At 42.0% G+C, this 20,757-nt stretch overlaps 1 protein-coding gene across 2 annotated transcripts in view; it reads left to right on the forward strand.

Moving 5' to 3' along the window:
* Positions 1–17,494: 17,494 nt before the first annotated feature.
* The window catches only part of LOC311013453 (protocadherin-1-like), a 29,999-nt gene continuing 26,736 nt past the window's right edge, over positions 17,495–20,757 (forward strand). Inside the window, exons 1-2 of one of the 2 annotated variants that reach the window (XM_084009539.1) lie at positions 17,495–17,946; positions 18,059–18,149. The gene's annotated coding sequence lies outside the window, so the exon portion shown is untranslated. Of the gene's footprint in view, positions 18,150–20,757 lie in introns of both variants that reach the window. The other variant, XM_084009538.1, reaches the window with a different exon arrangement.

Consider the following 20,757-nt stretch of genomic DNA (forward strand, 5'->3'; position numbering starts at 1 on the left):
GGCATAATGAGTACTTTTACTTTTGATAATTAAAATATATATTTCAGGTAATACTTTACTACTACTGCTACTTTTATACTACTCTAAATTGTGTTGTTTATATACTGCATATACAGTATATACTGTATATCTAGTGTTTCTTCTCCAGCATGAATGAAGGCTCGCTGTGTGCCTGTGTGACAGAGAGAGAATCCTCACTGACAGTCACATCTTGTTAACAGTATTGATCGGCGTCATCTATCAGCTGTCATCCTGCTGCTGAAGCCTATCGACCTGATCACCTGTATTGATAACAGAGTGTTATACATCACCGCTGGAGTGCTCTAAAGGGAAATAAGTGATGGAGAGCTCTGAAGGATCCCGGAATGAGAAAATAATTAAAAGAAAGGACACAACATGTCGTCCATTATTTTCTATGTGGCCCTTCTAAAGCAGTTGCTTGATTCAGAAGGGATGGGAGACATTATTTAAACCCTCCTCCGTGTTTAAAGCGTTTGTAGTCAATAACTAGTCACAACCCGTATTTGTATTAATGGGATAATGAAAAGCATCTATTCAAGAGGGGTCAAAGGTCACCTACAGTAACAAATATATCCCTATCGTGTTTAAATCGGGCAGCAACCTCCTGTTCTGAAAAGTGAAGCTGAAGTGCCTTAAACTTGCATTCACTCTACTGGCCATCAGGGGGCGACTCCTCTGGTTGCAAAAACATGTCTGTTGCTATGACAGTGTCGCTACCAAGCTATCAATGCAGTTAACTACTAAGATGACTTCGACCTTGAATTATGAAGCTTCAGACCAGAATGCAGATGGATCATCTATAATTTACACCTGTGTGTGTTTCTATTGAATATTTGTACTTTCTGTGACTCAGACATTGGACCACTTTTTTATCTTGTTGGCTAACAAGGAACTTTTGAGATGTTTTTTTAATATTGCATGACTGCTGAAGTTTGCTCAAAAACAGGAAAACAAGTCTGGGAATAACAACTTCATTATTTTGGAAAATAAACCGTGCTTATATTTGCTGCTGAAGACATGATACAACTTTAGAACATAATAATAATAACAATAACAATAATAATAATGATAATAATAATAATAATAATAATAATAATAATAATAATAAATGTCCAAATAACTGTCAGAACACTTCCTGCTTATCAATTCTAACGTCATTATGCTCCAGGAAATTGTAAAAGTCATTCCAAATTTTCCAAAATGCGTCAAGCTCATCAAGAGTGAAATGAAAACTCACTGCGATATTCAACAGGTTGGCAATGCATCATTGATCTTTTACTAATATTTCTATTAAGTACATTGTGAGAGTAAAAAGTCACATTTTTGTATGTTCACACATAAATCTGATGCTGACTCTCTCTTCGCAGCTATTGACACTGATCTGCATACCATCCATTTTGCTCTCTTTCTCATTTACAATATTGTTGGGTTGATCATTATATTAGCGAGAACTATGAATTATTTGCATCATTATCTGTGGCTGAAAAAGTATATTATCTTTGTGTCTAAAATAATACTGCAGCTTGAGGGAGGCTGTACATTTGGAGAGGTTTGTGTCCATAATGCACTGATGTTGGTGCTTTAGACTCAAAGAAGCTCCATTTCATTTCATCCTTCAGGGAAATAACAGCTGCTGATAAATGAAGCCAATCTTTCTGCATCTTGTCATGTGAAAAAAGGGACAAAGGAGTATTTGAAGCGCTCATCTGCAGCAGTTTACATGGAGGGGACATTGGTAACGTGAACACAACTTGATAAAACACTCCCTTCACAGTGTAGAGGCCATAGATTTTGCTTCTCTTACCCAGGGCACAATAATGTCATAGGAAGCCATGAAAGAACACAAAGTTCTACAATACAAGCAAACCTTAGTATCACTCAGGATTAGGACAGGTGACTTTACACTGACTACGTTTACATGCACCAGTCCTACTAACCTGTTTACATGGCTGATGAAATCTAATCTTCCAAGAAAAATCCTGTTTACCTGCAGCCCTTCATATTAACGTAACGTTAGTGGTCTTTGTCCCTGTTCTTACCAGTATCATCTGGTCCACATGAGGACCTCGGTCCTCATCCTCATCAGCGGGTCGGTGAGTCCCACGTCAACGGCGTTCTCTGCTGTTTGACGGCTCGATGCCCTCACATAGTTGATCAGGTCAGAACATGGAGACGTGGAGCGGCAGGAGCTGCTGCTCACATTTACATACTTTACAAAAGAACAAATTTGGCCAGCGGTGCTGAACTTGTTGGAGTGTGTGAACGCAGCTTTCCTTCTAAAAGAGTTGGTGTTGTGATATCTGTTCATACCATAAACCTGTTCATGTCCAAGTCCTTCATGAGGATTGAAGGTGTGTTTCTCCTTCTCTTCTTGTCTCATCACTACTCAGCTTTACTAACTGTTGCCGGCTTGGTTTGTGTCCAACACACAGAGATGGACGTAAACAGGAAACAGGATGTGTGACACAAAGTGACCAAAAAACACCAGTTGAGACTCATAACTAAATAAACAGGAAATAAGGCTGCACAAACTAGCCAACCAGAGTCCAACCCTGTACTGTCTCGTCCTTTCTTCCTCCTCCCTTTGTGTTGCAGGTCATCCAGTTAACGGGTTAATTAGCCGAATGAAGTGCTCTGTAGAGGAAATGTCAGGCTCACTGTCTGAGGTTTGACTTCCATGACAAGGGTGAAAGGTCAGTGGCAGGTTAACTGAACCTTTTGCCTCTGACCTTTATCTAAATGTCACCCAGAGACCATTAACATGGGGATTCTGCCAGGGGTCGCTTCGCATGGGGGACTGAAGGTGAAACGTCCTCACCGTCACTGATGGTTCCAGGTGGTCCTCAGTGCTCAACCAGTGCGAGAGACCGCTAAGAGGAGTCCTCACTTCGTGTTTCTGAAGGTCCTGCAGGAGGATAGTGATGCAGTCATGGCGCCTGGGAAATGTCAGTTTCCACAAGAAAAAACACAACCAACTCTGCACCCAGTTGGTCAGACGCACCTGAAGATTCAGCTCCTGAATTACGTTAGCTGCATCCTTTCCTCTAGTGGACTGATGGGTGCTAGTCTATGCTAACATTGTAGCTGCTCCATCAACACTCGAATAAGGTCATCTAGACATAAATACAGCTTGCTGTTTGGACCACAGACATTCTCTGGTTTCTCCACATAGTCTGGTCTGGTCTCTGGACTAATGTGAGCTACTATCTAGACCTCTGGGGGACCACAGACAGTCTCTGGTTTCTCCACATAGTCTGGTCTGGTCTCTGGACTAATGTGAGCTACTATCTAGACCTCTGGGGGACCACAGAAACAGGAGACAACATTTGTTTCCTCCATTTATGATTCAGCGGCGTCAGGACAACAGAAGGAGGAGCTTTTGTGACACAGCAGCGAGATGAGATTAAATATTTTAACTATCAATATGTGAATGAAGTAAATACTGCATATTCACTTCATTCATGCCGCCCATCTATTCCTGTCATGTGGAGTTAAAGTTCTCTTTGCGTTTGGTGTGAACACAGCATTAGATTTGACATGCAGGTTCGGGACCCCTCAAAAAGAATCAAAGTTCACTTGTGATGCCCCTTGACCGGGTTATGGCCTTGGTATAGACACTAATTAACGGTTCAACCAAAGAGTGTTTTTTTCCTTTTCAGATTGTTCCATTAGTAAATGTTATAAATGCCTGAAGCTGTAAAAGTTTCATACACGCAATAACATACATACACAACGGGGAACATAGGGATGACCCCCTTTATTTGTATAGCACTTTTAAAAACAACCATGGTTGACCAAAGTGCTGAACAAGCATAAGCACAATGCAGAACAGACGGAGGGCATAAACATAACGGGAATAAAAGGAATGCAGTGCAACAGAAGATTCACTTAGATGTGCATTAATCACAGATGTATCTGCTAAATTATGATGCTGAAGAATACAAGATCTGAAGTGCATTGTTTTCTTTTTATATGACTACTTGGTTGCTTTTTTTAAAAAGTTTATCTTAATTAAAAATATTTTCTTGACTATAATTGCTGTTTCCATTGTTCTCTGTCTGACATCTGTGTGTCAGGATTCAGGTTACGACTGCAAATAAGCGGTGCAAATTCTGGTGCAGATTTCATCAATTTGATTCAATACATTAACCAATAATATTCGAATCCAAACACGTATCCAATAAGAGCTTCGCTCCGCTTTGTAAATTTCTTTACATTGCACATCCGAATGTTCTCAGTGAACCAAAAGCACATTTATGATGATTATTATTTTCAAACACCCAAACACAAGAGAATATCCTGGTACTGTTTTAATGAGTTAGTATCATTTTAAAATCTGATTAATGAACTATTGTCGCAGCTACTTTTTACTGGGGAAAGGAATACGTTATGTACGCATACAATCCACAATATTCAGTTCAATCAACACCCTGCTGCTGTCCATGACATCACATCCCTTACATGGGGAAAGAATAACGCTGATTGCTACTGCTCACAATTTACTGCTTCCTTTTAATGTGACTCATTAGCAGCCATTTCCTCCACTAATGTTGTTTCATGTGTGAGAGAGCAAATTATCTGTTGATTCATGGTGTTGTACATGTGTGTACACATGCACAAAGAATTAGAAAATACATTCTGTACTGACGAGTAAACACACATTGACACAAACCTGTTTGCTTGACTCCATGCTAGCAGCTTTGCAGGCTTACTCCGACAAAGCTTAACTTTTGTTCTACAGTATAAAATACGTCAGTAAATACCCCGCAGGAGAATTTTGAAGCTTTTGAAAGGTGGTTGCTGACAAGCCTCTAAAATGGAACAAACATCTGATTTAATTTGCACTTCAAAAATCATAAAAGATTATCTTGCTGAAAAATGTGTAAATACTTATTGTGGAAGGAACCAGGGCGATGCTAACTTCCTGTTGGACAACAGAAACACGTCATCACTGCAGTGCATTCTGAGGTGAACCTGCCTGCATTTGGCTGTTGGGCGTGTACTGTGGCACATTGAAAGACCACTTCAACCCACGTACTCTGCGTGAGCGCAAGTACGTACAAATTCACTGGTTGTGTCCAGGACGTTTGGGAATTGTGTAAAATGTAAAAAATCTTGGGCGATTTGTTTTGCCTGGAACACGTCAAGGATTAGACTGTATTGTCTTGCTGGCGCTGGAATAATAGTCAGATATTCACAAAAGTTATTACAATGCATCCTCTGGGAACAATGAATGTCTAACAAATTACATAGCAACAATCATATTTTTTTAAGTTTCAAAACCACCAACTTTAACCTCATGGTGGAGCTGGAGGATCACTAAAGTCAGATAGCTTTATCCTCTGGGGACCACGAATGTCAGTTGTTAAGATATTTCAGTCTGGACCAAAGTGACGGGGTGACTGACCAACAGACAACTGTGAGCCTGACTAACAGAACAGAGTCACATCCAGCACAGGTGCCCCGGAGCAGACAATATTATCAACTTCCTGCAGAGATTCATTATTTACGCTCTACATTTCAAACACACACTGAAACCTCTGGAGGTTAATCTAATTTGTAAACTGTGTGTGTTTGTTTCTGCAAGCAATTTGTCACTCTTTCATACTGCAAACAACATTAATTGTCACGGCTTTGGTCTTTTTATATGTCATTGTTCTTCTGTCACACTGAACTAAAAGCTCTAATTCATATTCATTTCATATAGGAAACTGTAGCTATGTGATGTTTCCCCCGCCGCTCCCGTCTTCTTCTGTTACTATTTGTTGCTACAAAGTGCCGATTTCCCCTCAGGGATCAATAATGTTTCATCTGATCTTATCGATAGATGTTTACTGTCGGTATTTAATTAATTTTGGTCGTTAGCAGCAGGTAGCGGCCACAGATTACAGATTACAGTTTATTCATCAAAGCAGAGCGAGACAAGCTCCCTGAATGTAAAGCAGCTTCCTGTTGAAGACAACACAAGCTACTGAACGGAGCTATTATCTTCGTCCTGGATAACATTTGACCTCCAGGTTGTTGCTGCTGGACTCCAGGTCAAGAGAGCAACTCACCTAGGAGGACTTCCAACATTTTGCATTTGTTTGTTGTATCATCCAGATTCAGATGACAACATGGTTTCTTCTCTGTTATTACAGGGTGTGTTTAGTCTACCTTAGCATAAAAACTAGAAGCAGGGGGAAACTGTTAACCTAGCTCCATCTAGAGAAAACACACAAAAATATTTCATGATTAACTCAAGAACATCCTTCTGCAACAATCTCACAGGAACCAAATCAGTGCATTAAAGAAAGCAGCATCTCCATAGCAATTAAAAAAATATATACTATCGGGCAAAATGTATATGGACACCCCTGTCCACACACTTTAGTGATCTTATGTTGGGGCCTTACTTCCTATAAAGGGAAATATTAATGCCTCAGCATACAATAATATAAAATCATCACATGGTTGGTCATGAGATGATTTTTCCTCCTCAGACAGTTGCATCTTACGTTGGTTTTGTTGTCTAAACCTAACGTTGGTTTTGTGGTTTAAACCTAACGTTGGTTTTGTTTAAACCTAATGTTGGTTTTGTTGTCTAAACCTAACGTTGGTGTTGTTGTCTTAACCTAACGTTGGTGTTGTTGTCTAAACCTAACGTTGGTTTTGTTTAAACCTAATGTTGGTTTTGTTGTCTAAACCTAACATTGGTGTTGTTGTCTAAACCTAACATTGGTGTTGTTGTCTTAACCTAACGTTGGTTTTGTTTAAACCTAACGTTGGTTTTGTTGTTTAAACCTAACGTTGGTTTTGTTTAAACCTAATGTTGGTTTTGTTGTGTAAACCTAACGTTGGTTTTGTTGTCTAAACCTAACGTTGGTTCTGCTGTCTAAGCCTTTAAGCGGCGTTCACACCGAACGCGATAGACGCGAATTGAGCGGCGACTCTACATTGAAAACCAATGTAAATGGCGCGATGACACGCGATTCAGGCGGAGGCGGCGCGAATGGAGCGTCTGGCGCGATGAGACGCGGCGCGAATGGCGCGAATGGCGCGAATGGCGCGAATGGCGCGTCTGACGCGGCGCGAATGGCGCGAATGGCGCGTCTGACGCGAATGAAGCGAATGGCGCGTCTGACGCGGCGCGAATGGCGCGTCTGACGCGGCGCGAATAAAGTTGAAAATATCGAACTTTTCAGGCGGCATCGCGCCGCGACATCCAATCAGCGACGAGTTCAAGCCGACAGACAGATGAGCTGAGATGGACGGGCTGCATTACCAAACCCGACTCGGGAAGACCGGACCCCGGCGCGACGGGGGCCGTACCGGCCTCACACCGTCAGGGCTGAGCCTCGATCAGAAGGACTCAGGCCCCCGCGCGACACCGGGCAATCGGTCTTCCGTACGCCACATTTCCCCCGTCCGCCCGCCCGTCGGACGGGGATTCGGCGCTGGGCTCTCCCTCTTCGCTCGCCGCTACTGAGGGAATCCTAGATAGTTTATTTTCCTCCGCTTAGTAATATGCTTAAATTCAGCGGGTTGTCTCATCTGATCTGAGGTCGAATGTGGCCCCGACTCTGGGGAGAGGTGCGAGGGACGTGGCTCCCGGAGGAGGCTCACGGACTCTGGCATCGGGTACCCCGAGGCGGAGGAGGAGGGTCCGCCGACGTGACCCGCCGGCTCCCCTCAAAAATGAGCGTCATGCGCGAATGAAGCGAATGACGCGAATGAAGCGAATGAAGCGAATGACGCGAATGGCGCGAATGGCGCGAATGACGCTAAAAAAGTCCAAAATGATCAAGCGGCGCGATACACGCGTCTGACGCGATTGTATTCGCGTCTATCGCGTTCGGTGTGAACGCCGCATTACGTTGGTGTTGTTGTCTAAACCTAATATTGGTTTTGTTGTTTAAACCTCACGTTGGTTTTGTTTAAACCTAACATTGGTTTTGTTGTCTAAACCTAACGTTGGTGTTGTTGTCTAAACCTAACGTTGGTTTTGTTGTCTAAACCTAAAGTTGGTTTTGTTGTAGTGTTGCTAGACTTGCCAGAGAGGGAGGGGCTTACCTGGATGTAAACATCAAGTTCTCCTCCATCATGGCTGAAATAACGGTACTCATACAGTGAGTCCCACTGTATCTAGTAAGAGACACGTCTGAACTGTATGTGATTAAATTAAATTTGTAAAAAGTAATGGTTTGTTAGTTCTGTCTGCAAGACAAGCAAACAACCTTTTTTTGTAAATGTTTTCTGAATGGAGTTTGGATCAATCGGAGGTAGGCTATGCTAACATGCAAAGCAGACTGGTTTTTCGCGTCATGCAATTTTGGCAAATTTTGCCTAGTCACCTCTTTCGCGCCGACCAACGTCACTTGGCACAAACTAGCATCTATTTGAGTCCTTGCATCAACATTGCATGCAATAGTCCCTCACAAAAAAAATGGGTTTGGTGTTCAAATTCCAATTCAAATATGTTTGTTTGAAAGTCGTGCAAAATGACTGCAGAATGTACTGGAAAGAATCCGATTTAAAAATTTAAAATTCATGACTATTTCACAAACTGCCATGCAAATGTGTCGGAGGTGCATAATCGTCTACTATAGACTTTACTCCAATGGATACTGGGATGACCTGGAACGCCAAGCCTGAACATCCGTGTTGGACACAATGGTCTGTCTGAATGGGATGAATCCCTGAAGCAGTTTCAACATGTGCTGGAGACCAGGGCAGTGGAGATGGCGCCCACATCATTTTGGCCTTGTAGTCTGTAGGTCACATGGGTCCTTTCAGTCTTCAGGTGTCTGGAGGGAAATTTCTAATAATTGTCCTTCAAATGAGCCACTGAAATTACAAATCATTCCTCTAATTCCTCATTTGGGATCATTTTTTTTTACTGTCACACATTGAATGATTTAATGAATTCCCCCACATTAATGATTCAATAATTCAAGTTCAATAATGAATATTGTTATCAGCGTCTTTCCATTTGTCCCTGCCCCCATGACACCTTCACTTTGGACCACTCGGATTAATACACTTTAACTTTGTTGGAACTCTGATTGGATGTTTCTAGCAGAAAAGCTCTCTGGGACTCGTAGTTAACTTCTCTCCGGGAGTGCAGTCTTGTACTTTTTTTTTAAATCAATGAAGCAGAAACAATTCCTTTAAAGCACAGTTTCTCTTTGTTTTATGATTAATGATGATTAGATTAATCCTGTGGAGGATTAGAGTAACTCTTGTTGTTTTTATACCACGATAATTAGCCTAACTTCCTGTCTGTGTGCTTCCTTTTGACAGCTTCCCTCAGCTCCTGTTGGACAAAAAGTGCCCTGCACATTTCAGATGAAATAAAAAACAGGAGACAAGGTCAGACTTTATTTCCTAATTGCATTAAAATTGCACAGATGAAGACAATTCTCTATTTTCTGCTTGTGTATCATGTTTTCCATTAATTTCTATGTGACAGGCCTGGTGTTTTATTATTTTATTAACAGACGCTGTAATGAATCACTGCCTCCAATGAAACAGCCTGCTATTGCTATTAGTCACTTGTATGACACAGTGTAAAGGGACATTTAGACACTATATTCATACTAACCTCACTACATGGGACACAAAGCGATCATCGTTGTAGGAACGTTATATTTAGGCAACAAAACCAATGTTAGGTTTAGACAACAACCCCAATGTTTGCTCTTGATGTATCAGAAATGATGTAATTCGTATGATCAAATAATCAAGTACTCCTGTTGCCTAAACATGATCAAATACTTTTGTTGCCTAAACATGACCAAGTACTCTTGTTGCCTAAACATGACCAAGTACTATTGTTGCCTAAACATGATCAAATACTCTTGTTGCCTTAACATGACCAAGTACTTTTTTTGCCTCAACATGACCAAGTACTTTTGTTGCCTAAACATGACACAGTTTATTGTTGCCTAAACATGACCAAGTACTCTTGTTGCCTAAACATTACCAAGTACTTTTGTTGCCTAAACATGATGTGAAGTACTCTCTACCAAAATTTTTTTTTTCAATTTCATAGTAATCTAAAGACTAAATTGAACCAAGTAGTTTTGTACTGCTTTTGATTTTTTTCTTGTTTGTTAACCCTGTCTAACTGTTTGAAACTGTGACCGTTTAGTCCGTTATGAACTTGTTTCCCTGGAAACATAATTGAGAGTGCAGTTTAGCAGGATGGGAGTGTAATTTGGTGAAGGTTGAGCTGCCATATATGTAGCCCCTGACCGTTCAGACCGTTATTGAGGATCTGATAAGCCCTTCCTTTGATGTATACTGTGGACACAAATGTCCTCTTTGTTCTCTGTATTGACCTTTGAAAATAGTGACAGAAAGTTCCCCTCATCCACAATGAAATCCAAAGATGCTGCACTCAGATTTTTACACTCTGTAGACCAAAAATCTTTGTTTACTGGGGAGAAAATTGCCAGCTTTAGAATTCAAAATGAGATGATTGAAATGATGGTGAATCAAGATACGATTTAGCACATGGAGTGTGGACAAACTCAGGGGTTTTGCAGGAGCTTTTTGCCTTATTAGTGCATCACTGCTGCAAATATATACTTGCCCATTTAACACATAAATCAACAGTACCCTCTGAGACCCATATAGAGAACTTTCCGTCTTTTCATACCTTTGTGTATTGCCCTATAAAATTGTCATTTTTTTACAGTATGCTCAGGTTATATACATCCCCAGAATCAGCACAACCTCAGCTAACTGTGTGTATCACTCAATAAATACGTCTATACACTATCATAGTGGATTTTAGCCCATATATTGAAAATAAATTAAAAATGCACCTTGAATTTTTACAGATTTTATTTAAAAAAACACTGCAAACCATTATAACGAAAGAAAAGCTAAACATAGAAAGTTGCACACACTTGTTTGGATTATGCTCATTATTTGAAGCTTCTAGCTGCTTTTATCTATGAAATATGGATATTCTTTTGGGTCGTGTTGATGGTTTTTTTTTGACAGGAATGGTCCTTTCCTCTCCCTGCCCTAAATATGTGTGTATATAGTGTACTGCTTCTGTGCCATTTATGTTTTTAACTTTCTCTTTCACTACAATAACTCTTTGACTGTCCTTTTCTCTGCTTTGAACTCCTCCATGTCTCCCGTTTGGGAAAACACAACAACTCACCACCAAGCGTAGGCTTTCCGATTGGCTGTAAAAGCCGCTATGGGAGCCAATATGAGTGTCCGATGCATACACGTATATACGTCACTAGCAAGATGGCTGATGAGAACTGATCGATATATATATATATATACAAAATGGAGAAATGCGCCACAGAGACTAGTCACATCTTTACAACTTTACGCATTTGTTTTGTTGTTGGAAATAAATCGCTCACATGGGCAAGCAGGGTACCATTGTTTATCCTCGTTTCTGTAGTTTAAGAGGAAAAAAACGCATGTTTCAAAGCATTAAGGAGTTATGACGCTCTAAAGACAACGTAATCTTTTGTAGCATATAAGCTACAATGGGTCTCAGAGGTTGTTAATTGATGTATGCATTTATATAACCAGACACTTAAACACAATATATATACACATAAATATATGGACAAATGAATAATAAGAACATTACATCTGTGATCAGTGATGCACAGTGCCAGTGTTGCGACCACCAACCCAGCCACCACCCTGTTGCTGGGTGTCCCGTGCCGTCGGTGCCGTGCCGTCAACAGTAAGCATGTGCAATGCCTGGAGGCTTTTTTGACCAAAAAGAGGATCAGGCCAAGACATGAGGAGGAGTGCATAAAAGTGTAAAAATATGACATTTCCTGTCACCTGTAGGTGGTGCTCTGATTGTGAGTCAATATTGCAGTGCAGACGTGTTCAGGGTGGAATTCTCATCAAATGTGCGAAGTTTGGAGCCAATCGGACAATGGACACTGATGTTATAACAGTTTCAAGTTTTGTGGCGAAGGATGAAAATCGTTCGCGGCCATGGCGCTGGACTGGCCATGACGCCCCTTTGACTTATGTAAGAGCTTTTGATAATTTTTCATTGTTGAGGCCGTTCGAACAGGCTCAGTGAGTTTGGAGTTGGAGGAGTTTGCTAAAATAAAAAACTGTGAAAAAAACTGTAAAAATTGCCTAAAATGGCCCAAAAACGGCTGATTTCCTGTAGCAATGGTAGTGAATGGTCGATTTGTTAGAAACTTGGAAAATTGGCCCAAAGGTCATGGTTTATTGATTTCCAGAGCCCCGCCCCTTTGATGTTCATTGGCTAATAACTTCTGAATGCAACATTACTTCCCGACGCCTTTGATAGCGATTGATCAGCTTGTTCTCGTGATGATCCACAGAAACTTTGGTGAGAATCGGATATATGGTTGAGGAGAAGTTAGCAAAATGTTAATGTTTTTCACCAAATTTAAGATTGCGGAAAATTTTTGGTCAGTGGACTTGAGTAGTCCCAATGGCAATTTTGTAAAGCACACTTACCTACTCATGTGTGCAAATTTTTGTGTCAATTTACTTACTACTAGTTACTGTGTGAGGGGCGTGGCCTAAAAGTGCTAGTTGGCGCGAGCGAGCCACTTTTTTACGAAACTACGAAGTTTCTCGCCAGTCCCCATGCGCACACCCATTTTTTCTTCTAAATATGATAAGGCCCCCCAAAAGGTAGTAAAAAAATAAAAAAAATAATAAACTTCGAATTACAATAGGGCCTTGCTGGTCCCAACGTTGTCGGTGCTCGGGCCATAATAATCAATAGTATTTCAATAGGGCATCCGAGCCCAACGTCGGTGCTTCGGGCCATAAAAATGATAAACTATAAATAAACAGGAATAATCACTAAAGGCTAACATGAACAAAGAAAGACATTTAAAAAAAAAATGAAATAAGAGAATAACTTCTAGATCCACTTTGTAACTGTGACCAGCAGATAACTTTTAACTCTGTGAACTAAGTTCATAACTTGGATGATGTATGTGAGTGCAGCAGAGCGGAGCGGAACAGGATAGACTATTGATAAGGATATTACAGCTGATCAGCGAAGGTCCTCACAGGCCGGAGAGTTAATTACTGAGAGGGATGCTGGGAGACAAAGTCGAGCACAGAGGTTTAAACTCCTCTGGAGACGAACCTGACGCTGCATGTCTTCAGGAAGACGACGTGGAAAAACAAATCAGGGAAACAGACACAGACTAAACGGTATTGACAACACTGTTTGCGCTATATATATATATATATATATATATATATATATATATATATCCTTGTTTTTACAGTGTAACAGCCTCCTCCCATCCTTTTGTTTGACCTTTTTTTTATTTAAATATACCTGTGTGACTCCTGTTTTCGTCACAGTTTTGATTGTGATTGGCCCGTACCAGTCTAAGTGCATTTGACGGTGTTGGTGGTTCAATTGCTGATTTTGAACTTTCTTGAAAGTACATTGTACAAGTAGTATTCATACTGGTATCACAACAATTTCAAGCTTTCATTTCCCTGAGGAGTAGCTGAATTTTTATTCAATTCTGCACCAAATTAAGGTGGACTACTCTTTACAAAGTTCCTTTTGTCTCTTCATCATGCATACGTTTGAGAAGAAATTAGTAAGAAATAAGAAATGAGAGAAAAACTTTTTGCCATGAAAATTAGATTTGAGAGAAAATCGTAATTCAGTCTGGTCAAGAATTGGCAGAAACATGAGCATTTGAAAAGGAATACACGGAACAGAGTCTGAAGCTATCATAGCTGATTCGCTTGGTGTGTAAAATCTCTTTGGTGGAGCAAAGAGCTTCTACCTCACCGCTAGCAAGCTTGTTAGCTCATAATAAAGAGAGTGATTTGAAATAAAGAAACATGTGTTTTCCAGCAGGCATAATCATCAAACACTGAAATCCAAATCACACAGTGCATAATCCTAAATAAATGAGTTACAATCAAATTACCACTAAGTAAGTGACAAACGGAAAAGCTTTCGTGCTACATTTCCGCGTGCGATTTGAAATAAAGACACACTGAGAAATATATATTTGAAGCGTGTCTACGAGCGGGCGTGATCACAATGCGCTGAAAACGGCCTGCGGGAGCACGCTGGAGTGGAAAATCCAATCAAATGTATGGTTTATGATACGGTATCTCTATGTATGTACTTCATTTCCATCCTGGGAGAAACTAGCAGGCTTACTGTAACAGTCTCCATAACAGAAATGAAACTGTTTTTAATGGAGGAACGTCAAAATGAAACTGCGATGGCCTGAAAGGAGTTCATGTACTGTTGATACGACAAAAAATACGAGCGAGCACGCTTTTATTTGATGACTGAAAGATACGAACATTCAGCACGTACACAAAAAAAAAAACAGATTGAAAAAAAGAAGATTGAGCGCAACATTTAGACTTCTAAAATTAACCGAAGATCTAACATCATATTTTGAACCAAAATGTAAACAAATCCATTAAAAAAAACACATAATGAATGACTCCCAAAAATCCAAACAAGCCCTCTAAGCTCTAAACATTGCAAAAATAAAAAGTGCTAATGTTCAATCACGTAAACAACAAAGGATTGTTTCACTTGGCTCCAAGTGCAGCAAAGAAACAGCAAAATGCCTCCACTCATTAATCCATGCTTTAGAGCCACGGTGGTTACTTCAAAGCAAGCAACTAATATTCCTCTTTAGAAATGACCTCCGCTGAGTGTATTTCACCTTGGTTTTAACTGTGAGTATGTTTTCCCCATATGAGGCAATTCGACCGCTGAACAACTTAATACTAACTTATAACACTTATCATTTTACTGCCAGAAAGATTCCTCCACTCATTAAGTCCATGCTCTATTTTATGGTAACCATGGTGGTTATGTTAAAGCAAATACATATAAATGACCTCCTGCTGTTCCTGACCACGAGGAACCCGACCTGGGTGTGTTTTAGTGATTTAGAGCTTTACTTCTCATCCTTTCCTGTAGCTGGGGATATTTTAAATATATCCGATGTAAATCTATTAATAGTAAAATAGTCAAATGTTTCCTTCAAGCGCAGAGTGAAAGAGAGGAAATATCACTTTTCTATATAAATGAACTTAACTGTTCAAGGTGAAGCTTTCGCTTCTAACATGATGCTGTAGCGTTAAATTAATAATATTGCACCATATCTTCATATGTTCTGAGTTGAATCTCTATCTGAAATATTACCAGAAACGTTTCTCTGTCAGCTAAATGTGTCTTCCTCTGTTGTAGAAGTATATACTAAGCAGTATACCGTTGAATTGTATATATTTTTTGTGGCTCCTGAATAAGGTTCGATGTACAAAGAGTTTGAATAGAAACATAATTGAATATTTTTCACATCTAAGCATCATAATAAATGTGGAGCTGTTGGGAGGCGTTCAGTGGGGGTCAGGTCGCCCCGGACGTTTTGTTCCCTGAACCAGACTGTAGACATCAGCTGTGTGTCTGAGGCTGAAGCAGCTGTGTGGTGGATGGTGTATTGTTGCAGTGTTCCCTCCACAACGCTGCAGAAGCAAACTTCTCAGACCGAGCACTCGGTTCTGGACGGGCAGGTTTTCAACGGGCGTCACACAACTGATACGTCTGATAAGAGAGTTCAGGAGCCGTGAAAACGATGAGTGTCTGCTCCAGTGTGTAATATTTTGACGTGGAATGTTGCGGTAAATATGAAGGGTGTGTGAATCTTGGCCCATGAGCCACAGCTATGCTCATTAACCCTCCCACTTCTGTGATCTCACCAACTCTGTAATTAACCAAAACTACAAACTGCTATTTACAGAGACCTTGATTAGTACGGCTGCAAAGTAGTTACAGTAAATGTTGCTCAAAATTGAAAATAAATCCTCTTACAGGCTGTTATTAATGTCCTTAACATCTTGGATAGTTAAAGACATATCAAGCAATATCATAAGTACTTTTACTTGTGTACTCCTTCAAGTATAGAATTAGCTGATATTACTTCCTTAAATATAATATATAAAATACAAGAAGATAACATTATTTTTTACAAGATAAGCCAGCAAAGGATCTGAGTACAGTTGCACCACTAAGTATTACAATATTATATTACATGATAAGATAGATAATATTATCATATTTTTGTTTTTAATGTTTACTTTTTTATTATTTTATATTTTCACATTTACTTATGTGTTAACCTACACCATGTTTGCCTCTTATTGTTGGACTTTCTGATTACTGTAACACCATTAGACAATATTATTTAACAACATGTGTGTTACTCAAAGTATTCAACTGAAAAACAAGAACTACTGTAGAACTTACTGTAAGTACTACGTCGAAATGTCAATACTGCAAAATCATCTTATTTAGTCATGGTGCTGCATTCAGGAAGTCGCTCCAAGTAGCCTGTTTTTTTTTAAATGTAGGCCTATTTTTTCATCTCTAGTGTGGCATTAATTTTTTTATTTTAAGTTAAGCATCAGTTGATGTCCTAATAAATATAAATACAAAAGCTTATGTGCATCTTAATAAATGCTTTTAACGTTTTTCAATGCTGCATTTGGATTAGCTCCCTAAGCAGATGCACTGACATTGAGGCGGCCATATGCAAAAAAAACCAACAAAAAAACAACTAAAACTAAAACCTAATCCATATGTTTGTGTGTAATATATCACAGTACAGTAAGCTGCTTTGGATAGCAGCCTCTCTCCACCACATGCTGCGTTGTGTTCATATAACCCACATGGCTGTAATAACAGCCACGATTTCGACACTTTTACACTACAGACTCCATTTTTGTTATATGTCCCCTCCTGTCACTGCTCCTCAGTGGCGGTAAAAGCCTGCTCGAGATCTGTCTGCCCGTCACGTGCCGCTTCTCGCCTGTAGGTGGCGCTCAGAGCGCGAGAGACGGCTACTTCCCGCCGCTCCGCTGTGGCAGGACGGAGCTCGGGTAAGCGACGAAGGCAGAGAGACATAGAAACGTGAAGGGGAGAGAGAGAGAGCGAGAGAGAGAGGTAGTAGAAAGCATGCATTACTGTATAGATGGGTGGAAAAGAAGGGAGTTGTCTGACAGTTGGCGGGTTTAATCAAGAGTGTGGCGGTTACGAATAATATCAAGAGTGTGAACGCGTTTCATCCATTTAACCGCAGTTACACTCCTTTCACATGCCATTTGGGCTGAGGGAGACTCGGACCTGTGACTCCGAGCTGCCGCATTCAGTTACAGTTTCACCGGTAAAAAGAGGGAGAAACAACCCGCACGAGCTCAGGTGGTTCAAACGGGCGGCTCGGAGGACTCTCCAGATCTTTGTAAAACAAATGGCAACATGAAAATGTTGGGAAATCCACGAAGAGTTGGTTGTTGGGGTGGACACTCGCTCCGCCCCCCCTCCTCCCGGTATAGTGTATAGAGAGTGTATAGGAGGGGGGAGGTAGCCGCGAGAGAGAGAGAGAGAGAGAGAGAGAGAGAGAGAGAGAGAGAGAGAGGGAGGGAGGGAAGCGCGAGCGCAGTCGTTTGGAATCACTCCACTTTCCCATCACACACAGCGCGGCCACGCGACCTGCTCCGCGCCGGACCGGAGGCGGACAGAGTTTGTAGCGGCAGAGCAGTGATCGTGCGTCGGGTGGAAACTAACCGGACGACCGTAGTTGGCAACTCCCGGACATACCGGACGTAGTGTTTCTTGCTCGGGTGGTTTTTAACCGTTTTCCCCCATTTTTTCTCCCATTCCCCTGTCCCGGTGCTGCGTCCGCGTACACTGCCACCACCGCAACACCTCCCCAAGCGCGTCACCAGCGGAGGATGCTGTCGGTACAAGCCGCCCGGTGCTAACGTCCTCGGAGTAGCAGTAGGTGACCCTGGTCCGGACGGGTGTTCCCCGGCTGGGCTCCAGCTCTTCCTCCGGAGAAGAAGGACCGCCGGGTTGACGCGCAGCGCTGGTCACGACATTAAAACTGGACAGAAATTGTGAGCGGAATAATAACCCCCTGTCCGTCCAACTGGATTGTTTGATTTGTTTTAAGTTTTTTTTCCCGGCGTTGTGGATTGTTAATTTCGGGTTTTTTTCTCTCTTCCGGAGCCGCTCCATCTGGGTAGCGAGGAGGAGCGGAGCCTGTAGCCGGGCTGGAGCGCTCAGAGCTGGGGAAGCGCGCGGCTCTCACCCGGTCCAGGTAGGAACTTCTCTCCACAGACCCGAATTTAATCTTAAATATTTACGCAACATATTTTACGCACTTTTTGCGAAATCTTTCCGTTGGTGCGCAGCTCTGCAGACGCTTTACGCACGACAAATAGGAAGAGTACATTCACTTTATTTTCATTTTCGCCTGCATGAACACTTAGTTAAGAAATACACATAGACGGAGGGTAAATCTCTGGAGGCGCTCGGCGCCTGTAACGACCGGGCAGCTGCTTTAAAAACACTTGTTGGTCAAATAAAGCCGTTTAAAACGAACGCATGTTCGTATTCGGCGTCCAATCTCCCCTGATGGGTATTTTACCTATATTAGACTCCAGCGCTATTGATCCGTATTGATCCCCTCCGTCCTCAACATTACCTCCATGTCTGTCAGTAATAAAACACAGCTTCCTGTCGGTCACTCCTGCTCCCCTAACCTCCCTGAAACTGAAAATAAATCACTACATCGCTCAGTAATCCTGTGTAGTGTGCATGGGAGAGGGGGGGGGGGGGGTACAGTATGCTATAGTGCATAATAATAATAATAATAATACTAATAATAATAATAGGAGCTGTTTCTGTTGGGGTGTCATGATGTCTCCATCCGAGGCTCTAAGAGTTCTGCAGGGACTCTAAGTCTATAGAGAAGAACATAAAATGGCAGTGAAAAAAGCTTGTCATTATGATCAGAGGTTTGACTTCCCACTGTAATATTAGAGCTAATCTGCCTTCAGGGACTCCTGGGGCTGCTGAGAGCAACAATACAACAGTCCATTCATCTGCTCGTAAACCAGTCACACAGGCGAGGGAGCGTACATCTATCTCCATATAAACCCTGAACCTCTGGCCTCCCGGGCACCTGTAGCATCAAACCCAACACCCTCTCCCTGCTAGTGTAAGCCCCCCTCCCCTGTCGTTGTGTTTGTTTCGTTAATCCAAAGAAAGGCGTTGGGAGTTTCAGTGTAAACCGCAGAGGTGGGCGAGGAAGGCAGGCGACAATGAAAATCCACCACCGCGCATCAACACCGGGGAATCCAGTCCGTCCGGTCCCTCCAGCTTTCCAGTCCTTCCTCTTTGCTGTGGTGGAGGGAGAAAGAGAGAGGATGGGCGTTCGACATGCTATACATGGTAGAAAGAGAGAGAGAGGGGGAGGGTGGGGGAGTAGTCGGGTATTTACATGCAAACTGCATCAGCCGTTCCCCGACAGAGAGTGAGCTGTAGTAGTAAACCCCGTTTCTTTCAACGTCCCCTTCTGGAACGCTCCGGAGATGTCTGCTGGGCGCTCATGGGAAACGGGCGGTGTTGCGTGTTCCCTCACTTGACCTTTGACCCCGCTCCCTATTTCTTCCCACCCCTCCCACAATCTTGCACTCATAATTTCTTCTTGTGTCATAGACACACAGACGAGATGCTCACATCCGGCCTCGACACGCGTTGGTGGCGTCTTGGACAGAAATGCAAATCGGTAGCAGGCGTTTTGGTTTTCGAGTGTCAAAAAAAGATGCTCGCTTGTGGCTTTAAATAACAGTTAAACATCTTTACTCTACATAAGTGTGAAACATTTTCTCCACAGACACATTAAAGCCTCAGATTGTGATTTTAGGGCGAACGGGGGGGGGGTTCCCTCTGCATGATATCTGGCGTTGGCTCGGGGTTCTGCCACTAAAAGTATTTATTGTGAAGGCGGGGGGGGGGGGTGAGGGGAGATACGGGGGGGAGGGGGATACTCTTGCTGAGGTTTGTGGCCCTTGCCGTCACCCGAGGTGTCATGGGGCGAGGTCAGAGGTTTGATACCAAGCTTTGGGATTCCTCCCGCCGCCTCTTCTAATTTGGAGGTCGGTCCAATTTAACCAGATCAAACAAACGTCCACAGCTCTGTGGGGGGGTTAGTCAGTGGGGAGAGGAAGAGGATGAAATGACAAAGACGGAGGAGGAGGAGGAGGAGGAGGAAGGTCCATCGGAGTCCGTTCTGCAAATTCTGCTGAGAAATTGGAGATCTGAGGGAGCAGCGGTGTTAATGGCCGTCATTAAAATGGGAGCTGGGAGAGTGGAGACGGGTTTGGTGTGTGAAATGGAAGCACACACACGCGTTCACATCCCGACTCTGCAGAAAAATTACAGTTTTCACGGCAGTTTGCCTTTTTTTTTTGTTCAGCCGATGACGAGAAGCGGGCGGGTGAGAATGAGGAAGACAAAAACAAAAGACATTGTTCAGACTAAAGCTGGTTCATCGATGTAGTCGTCGTCATCTTGTTCCAAATATTTAACAACCCGACGTTTCTGCTGTGATTATGTCTGTGAACGGGAAATGACTGGAAAAATAACAGTCACATCTTTGGCATCTACAAAATATTCACAAGTCTTTAGTCGTTAAAAAAGCTCAACTTTAATCCACTAATTGACAAACAAAAGTGATTTTTAGTGGCATTGTGACAGCCTCGAGTTGTTTCAGTGGCCTCGCACATCAGCAACACAAACATACTCATGAGTAGTGTCCAGGCTTGTTACACACCATTCACATATAGTCATGTCTTCTAAGCTTTCTTTGATCTGAGGGATAAATCTGAACAAATATGCATTATTCATGTGTGAAATGGATT

This window comes from Eutrigla gurnardus (genome assembly GCF_963514095.1).
Source record: "Eutrigla gurnardus genome assembly, chromosome: 5".
NCBI classification, from domain to species: Eukaryota; Metazoa; Chordata; class Actinopteri; order Perciformes; family Triglidae; genus Eutrigla; species Eutrigla gurnardus.